This window comes from Phyllobates terribilis, unplaced genomic scaffold (assembly GCF_046119375.1).
Source record: "Phyllobates terribilis strain yellow unplaced genomic scaffold, ASM4611937v1 Scaffold_13__5_contigs__length_258822181, whole genome shotgun sequence".
In the NCBI taxonomy this organism is placed as follows: domain Eukaryota; kingdom Metazoa; phylum Chordata; class Amphibia; order Anura; family Dendrobatidae; genus Phyllobates; species Phyllobates terribilis.
The window spans coordinates 220,278,741-220,290,327 of NW_027362773.1; the positions used below are offsets into that span (position 1 = coordinate 220,278,741).

Below are 11,587 nucleotides of genomic sequence, written 5' to 3' on the forward strand. Positions count from 1 at the left end.
GAACACAGAAAACTGCCGTGACTGATGGACTGGGATATGGACTTTCATTTGCACGAACTCTACTTGAATGATCTTTCCGATGGAACCTTTTAGCACACCATGAAAAATCTTTAGTGACTTCTGGATGAGCAGAAGTTTTGCAATTTCTTTTTTTCTCACCCTTTTTCCAGCTAATAGATCCAGCACCCTAATTATTAGCTAGATTTCATCAACATTTTAAAACTGTACTTGTTGTGATACTTTAAGCAGACTTGAGGAATAAAAAGGGAGGAGATATAAATTTACCATGGTGTATTAGATATACATTTGCACAACAGGTTTAGAATCTGTTTTCATCATAATGCATGAATTTCCCAGATTCCACTGAGATTTGAACTCTGATCACTGAATTCAGAGGGAATTTCTCACAATTCCACAATTTACACATGGTCTTTTACCGTTTTCAAATGAAAATCCAGCCATCTCTATTGGTCTTATGGTTCTATGGTGCAATGGTTAGCACCCTGGACTCTGAATCCAGGGATCTGAGTTCAAATCTCAGTGGAACCTGAGAAATTCTTTGTACACAGCGGTTTTATCTTTTCTGCTCACTCTCAATTTGACAGTGCACATTGTTTAACATAAAAAGAGAAAGTTAAAATCAACATGGCAAAAAAGATCTATCTATCAAGAAAGTTTAACTCAAAAGTTAAACTTGACTTCATGAAGCAAAACTCCTACCATCTGTGTCACACCAAGCAACCGTACTCTATGACTTGTGCCAATGTTCGCATGACACTTTTTCCAGGTGGTTGAAACTAGCAAGGATTTCAAGCCGAAATGGCTTCAAGAAACGACAGCGATTCTTTTCCTGAATCACCCTTTTTAGTGTTTTCCAGCATTTTTGTAAACATAGTTTGGTGATGTTTTCTAAGAATTGTTTTGGGCATCGATTGAGATTGCTTTTGTTTTTTCTGTGCTCGCAAAATGCTGCGAACGTCACTCAGGAACCTTCCAGGGGTCTTTCTAACCTTCTCATTGACTTGTATTGCAAGTATAAAGCAAGCAAAATCTACCTGAAAAATGATATGCTCACTTCTGTTAACCGCTTGGCGATTTGGGAAACTTGATGAGGTTAAAAGACGCTCAATACCTGATCATATGAACAGCAAGTCTTTTTGCATGGAAATGAATCTGTTCAAACTTTTGAGCATTTTCAAAGCCTTTTTCAGGAGGTGTTTGGAGCCAAGTCACTCGAAATCCACCTTATGAATTTTAAAAAACCTTGAACTGTACAAGGTTCCAATTGATGATACCTTTAAATCAGATTTTTACATTTCAGTGAGGCCTGGAATTTTGTTTTCAATTGAAATCTTCCATTTTCTGAAATGTCTTCCAGAAGTTTCCACTAGTGTTGAGCATTCCGATACTGAAATATCGGGTATCGACCGATATTCACTGTATCGGACTTCTGATACTGAGTTCTGATGCTTTTACAGTATCGAATACTGGAATCGGAAGTTCGCATAATGCCTGCGCTCTGCAGTGTCTCTGAAGGATGACAAGCTGGATGACAGCACTCAGCTGCGATCCAGCCTGTCATCAGAATGCCATGCCAGTGAGGGAGAATTCTCCTGCTCAAGCGCTGACATTACATTATCTCCCTTACATTACAAATAAATGAAATAGCAGGAATTAATAATTTTTTTAAGACGTTAATGCCACAGCCATGGTGGTTGTGGCATTACAGTGGTTGCCCAATCGATGGGATATGAAAAGCGGGCAATTCATCTGATGCATATACCAGTACCTGACAATTTAGAACACAAAGAATAGAGCTTCACACATAGATTAGATAGAAAGAAACATGTCAGTCACATATATAAGAAGTACAGTGATAGCGTTGGTTACTGTACTTGTCATTCAGTGTTAAAGGATTTATTTAAAAAAATAATAATGTTTTCATGCACCGTCTCTTTAAAAAAGCCAGCCGGCAATTCAGCATTGGTACCCGACAATTTAGAATAGAAAGAATAGAGCATCACACATAGATTAGATAGATAGAAACATGTCAGTCACATATATAAGAAGTACAGTGACAGTGTTGGTTACTGTACTTGTCATTTAGTGTTAAAGGATTTATTTAAAAAAATAATAGTGTTTTCATGCACCATCTCTTTAAAAAAGCTGGTCGGTAATTCAGCATCGGTACACGACAATTTAGAAAAGAAAGATAGAGCATCACACATAGATTAGATAGATAGAAACATGTCAGTCACATATATAATAAGTACAGTGATAGTGTTGGTTACTGTACTTGTCATTTAGTGTTAAAATAAAGGATTTATTAAAAAAAAATTGGCGTGGGTTTCCCCGTAAATTTAGTCTCTAGCGGAGATTAAGCAGACGGCTGGGGCAGATGTTTGAAGCCTGGGAAGGGGGTAATAACCACGGAGCTTCCCAGGCTACTAATATCAGCTCCCAGCTGAATACCTAGCCTTTAATAGCTATTAAAATGGGGGATCCCCCCAAAAAATGACGTGGGGTCCCCCCTAATTTAATAGCTAGCAAAGGCTAGGCAGACAGCTGGGGGCTGATATTAATAGCCCAGGAAGGGTGCCATGAATATTGGCCCCCTCCCAGGCTAGAAACACCAGCCGTCAGCCGCCCCAGAAATGGCGCATCCATAGGATGCGCCAATTCTGGCACTTAGTCTCGCTCTTCCCACTGCCCTGTAGCGGTGGCAGTGCGGTAATAGGGCTGGGGTTGATGTCAGCTTATAATGCCAGCTGACATCAAGCCCAGGTTAGTAATGGAGAGGCGTCTATAAGACACCCCCATTACTAACCTCATAGTCAAAGTTAAAAAAAACCACAAATACCCAGAATAAAGTCCTTTAATTGAAATAAACACACATTTCTTTATTGTTCTAAATTAAACCATACTTACCGTCACGCCCATTCCAGCTGAAGCCAACGATCTCCTGCAATAAAAGAAAAATAATAAACCAACATCATCCTTACCTTTCCATCGTTCCCAGGACAGCTCCAGCTCTGCTACATCGAGATGACAGGCTGGATCGCAGCAGAAAGCTGCCATCCAGCTTGCCATGCCCGCAGACACTGAGAAGCGCAGGCAGGCTTGCACTCCTCAGTGTCTGGCTGTGACTGCATCCAGATGAGCCGACAATGAACTCAGCTCACCTCATGCACGTCCCTGGCAGCGTGGGAGAATTCTCCTGCGCATGCGGTGAGCGTGAGAGACTCAGCTCACCTGGTTGCCGTCACAGCCTGACACTGAGGAGCGCAAGCATGCCTGCGCTTCTCAGTGTCTGCGGCATGGCAAGTGGATGGCAGCTTTTGGCTGCGATCCAGCCTGTCATGTCAATGTAACAGAGCTGGAGCTGTCCTGGGAACCATCGAAAGGTAAGGATGATGTTGGTTTATTATTTTTCTTTTATTGCAGGAGATCGTTGGCTTCAGCTGGAATTGGCGTGAAGGTAAGAATGGTTTGATTTAGAACATTAAAAAATTGTGTGCTTATTTCAATTAAAGGACTTTATTCTGGGTGTTGTTTTTTTTTTAAATACTTTACTAGAAATTCATGGCGGTCATGTCTAATATTGGCGTGACCCCATGAGTTTCGGGCTTAGGGCCAGCTGAAAATACCAAGCTGGCCGTAACCCCTTTATTACCCAGTGAGCCACCGCACCAGGGCCCTGGATGAATTGGGTACAGTGCCTGAAGATGGCGCTTCTATGAACGCGCCATTTTCTGGGGTGGCTGCGAACTGCAATTTGCAGTGGGGGGTGGGGGCAGAAAGCTTGGGCCTCCCTGCACTGCAGATTCCAGCCCCCAGATGCCTAGTTGTACCTGGCTGGACACAAAAATAGGGCGAAGCCCCATGTATTTTTTTTTTTAATTATTTCATGAAATTCATGAAATAATAAGGAAAAAAAGGGCTTCCCTATATTGTTGTGTCCGACCAGGTACAAATAGGCAGCTGGTGGTTAGGGGCAGCCCGTTCCTGCCTGCTGTACCTGGCTGGACACAAATATAGTGCGAAGCCCCACGTCAATTTTTTTAAAATTATTTCATGAAATTCATGAAATAATTTAAAAAAAAAGGGCTTCCTTATATTGTTGTGTCCGGCCAGGTACAAATAGGCAGCTGGTGGTTGGGGGCAGCCCGTTCCTGCCTGCTGTACCTTGCTGGACAGAAATATAGTGCGAAGCCCTACATCAATTTTTTTTTAATTATTTCATGAAATTCATGAAATAATTTAAAAAAAGGGCTTCCCTATATTGTTGTGTCCGGCCAGGTACAAATAGGCAGCTGGTGGTTGGGGGCAGCCCGTTCCTGCCTGCTGTACCTGGCTGGACAGAAATATAGTGCGAAGCCCTACATCAATTTTTTTTTAATTATTTCATGAAATTCATAAAATAATTTAAAAAAAAGGGCTTCCCTATATTGTTGTGTCCTGCCAGGTACAAATAGGCAGCTGGTGGTTGGGGGCAGCCCCTTCCTGCCTGCTGTACCTGGTTGAACAGAAATATAGTGCGAAGCCCTACGTCAATTTTTTTTAAATTATTTCATGAAATTCATGAAATAATTTTATAAAAAGGGCTTCCCTATATTGTTGTGTCCGGCCAGGTACAAATAGGCAGCTGGTGGTTGGGGGCAGCCCGTTCCTGCCTGCTGTACCTGGCAGGACAGAAATATAGTGCGAAGCCCTACGTCAATTTTTTTTTAATTATTTCATGAAATTCATGAAATAATTTTAAAAAAAGGGCTTCCCTATATTGTTGTGTCCGGCCAGGTACAAATAGGCAGCTGGTGGTTGGGGGCAGCCCGTTTCTGTATGCTGTACCTGGCTGGACACAAATATAGTACGCAGCCCCTCGTAATTTTTTTTAAAATTATTTCATGTAATACATGAAATAATTAAAAAAAAATTATGTGGGGCTTTGCCCTATATTTGTGTCCAGCCAGGTACAGCAGACAGGAACGGGGTGCCCCCAACCACCAGCTGCCTATTTGTACCTGGCCGGACACAACAATATAGGGAAGCCCTTTTTTTTTAAATAATTTCATGAATTTCATGAAATAATTTAAAAATATTGACGTGGGGCTTCGCACTCTATATTTGTGTCCAGCCAGGTACAGCAGGCAGGAACGGGCTGCCCCTAACCACCAGCAGCCTATTTGTACCTGGTTGGACACAACAATATAGGGAAGCCCTTTTTTCTTAATTATTTCATGAATTTCATGAAATAATTTAAAAAAAATATACGTGGGGCTTCTCCCTATTTTTGGGTCCAGCCAGGTACAACTAGGCAGCTGGGGGCAGGAATCTGCATCGCAGGGAGGCCCAAGCTTTCTGCCCCCCCAGCTGCAAATTGCAGTCCGCAGCCACCCCGGAAAATGGCGCGTTCATTGAAGCGCCTTCTTCAGGCACTGTACCCAACTCATCCAGGGCCCTGATGCGGAGGCTCACTATGTAATAAAGGAGTTAGGGCCAGCTTGGTATTATCAGCTGGCCCTAAGCCCGAAATTCATGGGGTCACGCCAATATTAGACATGACCGCCATGAATTTCTAGTAAAGTATTTATAAAACACAACACCCAGAATAAAGTCCTTTAATTGAAAAAAACACACCATTTTTTAATGTTCTAAATTAAACCATACCTACCATCACGCCCATTCCAGCTGAAGCCAACGATCTCCTGCAATAAAACAAAAATAATAAACCAGCATCATCCTTACCTTTCGATGGTTCCCAGGACAGCTCCAGCTCTGCTACATTGACATGACAGGCTGGATCGCAGCCGAAAGCTGCCATCTAGCTTGCCATGCCGCAGACACTGAGAAGTGCAGGCATGCTTGCGATCCTCAGTGTCAGACTGCGACGGCATCCAGATGAGCCGAGTCTCTCACGCTCACCGCATGCGCAGGAGAATTCTCGCAGTCAGTGACGTGCATGAGGTGAGATGAGTTCATTGTCGGCGCATCTGGATGCAGTCACAGCCAGACACTGAGGAGCGCAAGCCTGCCTGGGCTTCTCAGTGTCTGCAGGCATGGCAAGCTGGATGTCAGCTTTCTGCTGCGATCCAGCCTGTCATCTTGATGTAGCAGAGCTGGAGCTGTCCTGGGAACCATGGAAAGGTAAGGATGATGTTGGATTATTATTTTTATTTTATTGCAGGAGATCGTTGGCTTCAGCTGGAATGGGCATGATGGTAAGTATGGTTTAATTAAGAACAATAAAGAAATGTGTGTTTATTTCAATTAAAGGACTTTATTCTGGGTGTTTGTGTTTTTTTTTAAACTTTGACTATGGGGTTAGTAATGGGGGTGTCTTATAGACGCCTCTCCATTACTAACCTGGGCTTGATGTCAGCTGGCATTATAAGCTGACATCAACCCCAGCCCTATTACCCCACTGCCACCGCTACAGGGCAGTGGGAAGAGTGAGGCTAAGTGCCAGAATTGTCGCATCCTATGGATGCGCCATTTCTGGGGTGGCTGATGGCTGGTGTTTCTAGCCTGGGAGGGGGCCAATATTCATGGCACCCTTCCTGGGCTTTTAATATCACCCCCCAGCTGTCTGCCTAGCCTTTGCTAGCTATTAAAATAGGGGGGACCCCACGTCATTTTTTGGGGGGTCCCCCATTTTAATAGCTATTAAAGGCTAGATATTCAGCTGGGGGCTTATATTAGTAGCCTGGGAAGCTCCGTGGGTATTACCCCCTTCCCAGGCTTCAAACATCTGCCCCAGCCGTCTGCTTAACCTCCGCTAGAGACTAAAATTACGGGGAACCCCATGCCAATTTTTTTTTAATAAATCCTTTAATTTAACACTAAATGACAAGTACAGTAACCAACACTATCACTGTACTTATTATATATGTGACTGACATGTTTCTATCTGACATGAAAATACTATTATTTTTTTAAATAAATCCTTTACACTAAATGACAAGAACAGTAAGCAACACTGTCACTGTACTTCATATATATGTGACTGACATGTTTCTATCGATCTAATCTATGTGTGAAGCTCTATTCTTTCTCTTCTAAATTATCGGGTACCGGTATATGCCGCTGCTGAATTGCCGGCTTTTCATGCTTCACTATGAGCACTGTTCCCATCGATTTGGGCAACCACCTCCCCCAATACATTCTACATTATTGTTAGTTGTTTTCCTTCATGTAGAATTAACCTACAAGGAAAGAAAGGGTTTATTTTCATTCCGATATTTTTGTCCCATTGACTTGCATTCGTTTCCTGTATCAGAATCAGCGATATCCGATACTTTTTGGGTATCGGCCCGATCCAATCCGATCCGATATTTCCTGATATCGGAAGGTATCGCTCAACACTAGTAATCACTGATATTGATGATGATGCTATAAGAAAAGGAATGAAACTCATAAGGATGAAACAGCATCTGAGAAGTTGATGCCGAGTGGTTAAGGCGATGTACTAGAAATCTTTTGGGGTCTCCCCGCGCAGGTTCAAATCCTGCCGACTATGTCTAACGTCATTTAACTTTTTGACTAATTATCTGAGTAGATCAATTTTCACATTCCCAAGTCTATCCCCCATGGAAATGGTCTGTAATCTTTGGATCGGATTGGTAGAACCAGCTTAACAGCATCTGTAGATCTTCTTTTGATTATTCAGCCTGGTGTGATGTCACTTGTGCGTCACACCACCAATCAAAAAAAGCCCAGAGGGTGCCATCAGGTATGTGGTGCAACTCCTCCTTTTTTCCAACGAACACAGACCACTGCCATGACTGATGGACTGGGATATGAACTTTGATTTGCACCAACTCTACTTGAATTATCTTTCCAATGGAACCTTTTAGCACAACATGAAAATCTTTAGTGACTTCTGGATGAGCAGAAGTTTTGCAATTTCTTTTTTTCTCACTCTTTTTCCAGCTAATAGATCCAGCAAGCTAATTATTAGCCAGATTTCATCAACATTTTAAAACTGTCCTTGTTGTGATATCATGGAACTTTTAGCACACTTGTGGAAAAAAAGGGAGGAGATATTAACTTACCACTGTGTATTAGATATAGAGATGAGGGGTGTTCGAATCTAACTGTTCGCCAATCTCAAATTCGAGCTGTTTTGGGCGGTGTTCGAGCCGTTCGGCGAACACGAACGATTTGTAAAAAATTTGGCTGTTCGAGGTTATGTTCGATAACTGTTCGTGCACCAAAATCATAACTGGATTTTTTCTCAGTAATGCTAAAAATTAATGTTAATTAGAGATGAGCGTTGTTCTACTCGAACTGTTCGCCAATCTCAAATTCGAGCTGTTTTGGGCGGTGTTCGAGCCGGACGGCGAACACGAACAATTTGAGAAAAATTCGGCTGTTCGAGGTTATGTTCGATAACTGTTCGTGCACCAAAATCATAACTGGATTTTTTCTCAGTAATGATGAAAATTAATGTTAATACGCAGTTTGAGTGTACAGCGGGGTGGGGTGAGGGGCAGGGGATGGATCTCTGCAGGAACAATGAAGATCTCCATTTTTTTTTCTCTTTCCCGCATTTGCAGTGGGGAGGTGCAATCTGTCAGCCTATCAGCAGCGCACACACGGAGCGAAGTGCTTTTTTTCACACAAGCAAGGGCATGTGTCATTGGCAGTGTATGTCACATGTCCTTGCCCTATAAGACCAAGCCATTTTCCCCGTCGCCACCATTTTCTCACTGCTGCAGCTGCGTGTTAGACGGCACCGCTGTTGCTGTGTGCGCTATACCTTGTTAATTTCAAGCCAATTTTCGCACAAATATACAGATAGCTTGGGAGTAGGGAATAGTTGTGATTGCAGTCCTTTTAAGGACTAGGTTACAGCATTTCCTACGACTTTTATCAGGGAGGTCTGTGCTCTTAAATAGATAGGTTGTGGGAGTAAAGACTAATTGTAATTGGAGTCCTTTTCAGGACTAGGTTACATGAGTTCCTATCAGTTTTTGCCAGGCAGGTCTGTGCCAGTGCTGTGCAAGTTTTTTTCACAGCATTTGGCTGAATCTAGCAAAGCTAATCCTTTTTGGCCTATTGCAGAGTGTGTTAGTCAGTGGAGTAGCCTATCTGTGTTGCAAGATATAACACCTGTGTATAGAATACCAATTTTTTTACTGCACCTAGTGAAGTAAAATCTTTTGGGCATAGCATCATTCTATTAGTCCATCTATACTGACCTCCATCAGGTTGCAAACTGAATATAATTTTTTTCTGCATCTAGCTCTGAAAAAATATTTGGGCTTCTAGCAGTGTGTGGGACTTGTTCTATTAGTCCATCTATACTGACCTCCATCAGGTTGCAAATTAAAAATAATTTTTTTCTTCATTTAGCTCTGAAAAAATATTTGGGCTTCTAGCAGTGTGTGGGACTTGTTCTATTAGTCCTTCTATACTGACCTCCAGCAGGTTGCAAATTGAATATAATTTTTTTCTGCATCTAGCTCTGAAAAAATAGTTGGGCTTCTAGCGGTGTGTGGGACTTGGTCTATTAGTCCATCTATACTGACCTCCATCAGGTTGCAAATTAAAAATAATTTTTTTCTGCATCTAGCTCTGAAAAAATATTTGGGCTTCTAGCAGTGTGTGGGACTTGGTCTATTAGTCCATCTATACTGACCTCCATCAGGTTGCAAATTAAAAATAATTTTTTTCTGCATCTAGCTCTGAAAAAATATTTGGGCTTCTAGCGGTGTGTGGGACTTGGTCTATTAGTCCATCTATACTGACCTCCATCAGGTTGCAAATTAAAAATAATTTTTTTCTGCATCTAGCTCTGAAAAAATATTTGGGCTTCTAGCAGTGTGTGGGACTTGGTCTATTAGTCCATCTATACTGACCTCCATCAGGTTGCAAATTAAAAATATTTTTTTTCTGCCTCTAGCTCTGAAAAAATATTTGGGCTTCTAGCAGTGTGTGGGACTTGGTCTATTAGTCCATCTATACTGACCTCCATCAGGTTGCAAATTAAAAATAATTTTTTCTGCATCTAGCTCTGAAAAAATATTTGGGCTTCTAGCGGTGTGTGGGACTTGGTCTATTAGTCCATCTATACTGACCTCCATCAGGTTGCAAATTAAAAATAATTTTTTTCTGCATCTAGCTCTGAAAAAATATTTGGGCTTCTAGCAGTGTGTGGGACTTGGTCTATTAGTCCATCTATACTGACCTCCATCAGGTTGCAAATTAAAAATAATTTTTTTCTGCATCTAGCTCTGAAAAAATATTTGGGCTTCTAGCAGTGTGTGGGACTTGGTCTATTAGTCCATCTATACTGACCTCCATCAGGTTGCAAATTAAAAATAATTTTTTTCTGCATCTAGCTCTGAAAAAATATTTGGGCTTCTAGCAGTGTGTGGGACTTGGTCTATTAGTCCATCTATACTGACCTCCATCAGGTTGCAAATTAAAAATAGTTTTTATCTGCATCTACAGTACCTCTTAAAAAATATTTGGGCTTCTAGCAGTGTGTGGGACTATTTGTATTAGTCCATCTATACTGACCTCCATCAGGTTGCAAATTCAAAATAATTTTTTTCTGCATCTAACCCAGCCAATAGTTTTGGCCTAATACCACAGTTTGGCCACTCAGCTCTGCTCGGTTACCATCCATTGTTTTTTTGTGCAAACAACTCCAGAGTTGTGAATTAGTTATCCACCAAAATGAGTGGAAAAAGGCCTGCTGCTGGTGGAAAGGGGAATAGGCGTGTTGGGAAGGGGAAAAAAGGTTGTGTCCGTGGGGTAGGTGTTAAAGCAACAGTAACATCTGCAGAAGAAAGACCATCTTCCAGCCAAACTAAAATGTCTACTTCTTTTAGCGGACAATGTGATAAGATCCCTTTCTTACGGCCACGCCAATCGCTACAAATTCCAGATGAGGCACAAAAACAGCAGGTGCTTCAACGGATATCAAGTGCTCCTTTAAGTGGGCTCTCCTCCACATCAACTTCAACATCACAAATACTCCAGCCCTCAAAGGTGTCACCCAAATCGCACTTGCTTCCTCACAGCTCCCAAATCTCCAGCTGCCCGTCTGAGTATGAGGTAGAACAGATGGTTGAGTCTGCAGAGCTGTTTACTCATACTATAGCCTGGGAATCAGAGGTCGACTCCAGCGCTTCTGTGAATCCAGACGAGGAAATGATCTGCACTGATGCCCAGAATCTTTATGAGTCGGATCCAGGACCAAACGCAGAAGGTTCTGACCATAATGTAGACCCTCATTCCCAAACTGTAACTCCTGTTGGTGGAGACAATGAGGAAGACGATGATAAGACTCAAATACCTGATTGGAGCGACAACTTTAGTTTTTTGTCAGGGCAGGAACAGGTTGGCTCTGAGGACGACGGGTGTGATAACGCACAGGGTGATGATGATGAGGTCGGAGATCCCACTTACTGTCAACCCACAGTCAGCCAAGAGATGAGGTCAGCAGAGGAGGTGGAGGAAGATGCTAGTGACGACGAGGTCAGGTTGCGCCTTCCTGGACAGAGACGTAGTACTGGAAGCACGTTAACAACTGCATCCTCAAACACAACTCTGCCTCTCACCACAAGTCGTGGTGGCT

The 11,587-nt window shown here is 42.4% G+C and overlaps 1 non-coding gene across 1 annotated transcript; it reads left to right on the forward strand.

The window, feature by feature from the left end:
• The first annotated feature begins 477 nt into the window (after positions 1-477).
• On the forward strand, positions 478-549 carry TRNAQ-CUG (transfer RNA glutamine (anticodon CUG)). The gene has a single exon. It is a non-coding gene; the product is annotated as a tRNA-Gln (tRNA).
• The last annotated feature ends 11,038 nt before the right edge of the window (positions 550-11,587 follow it).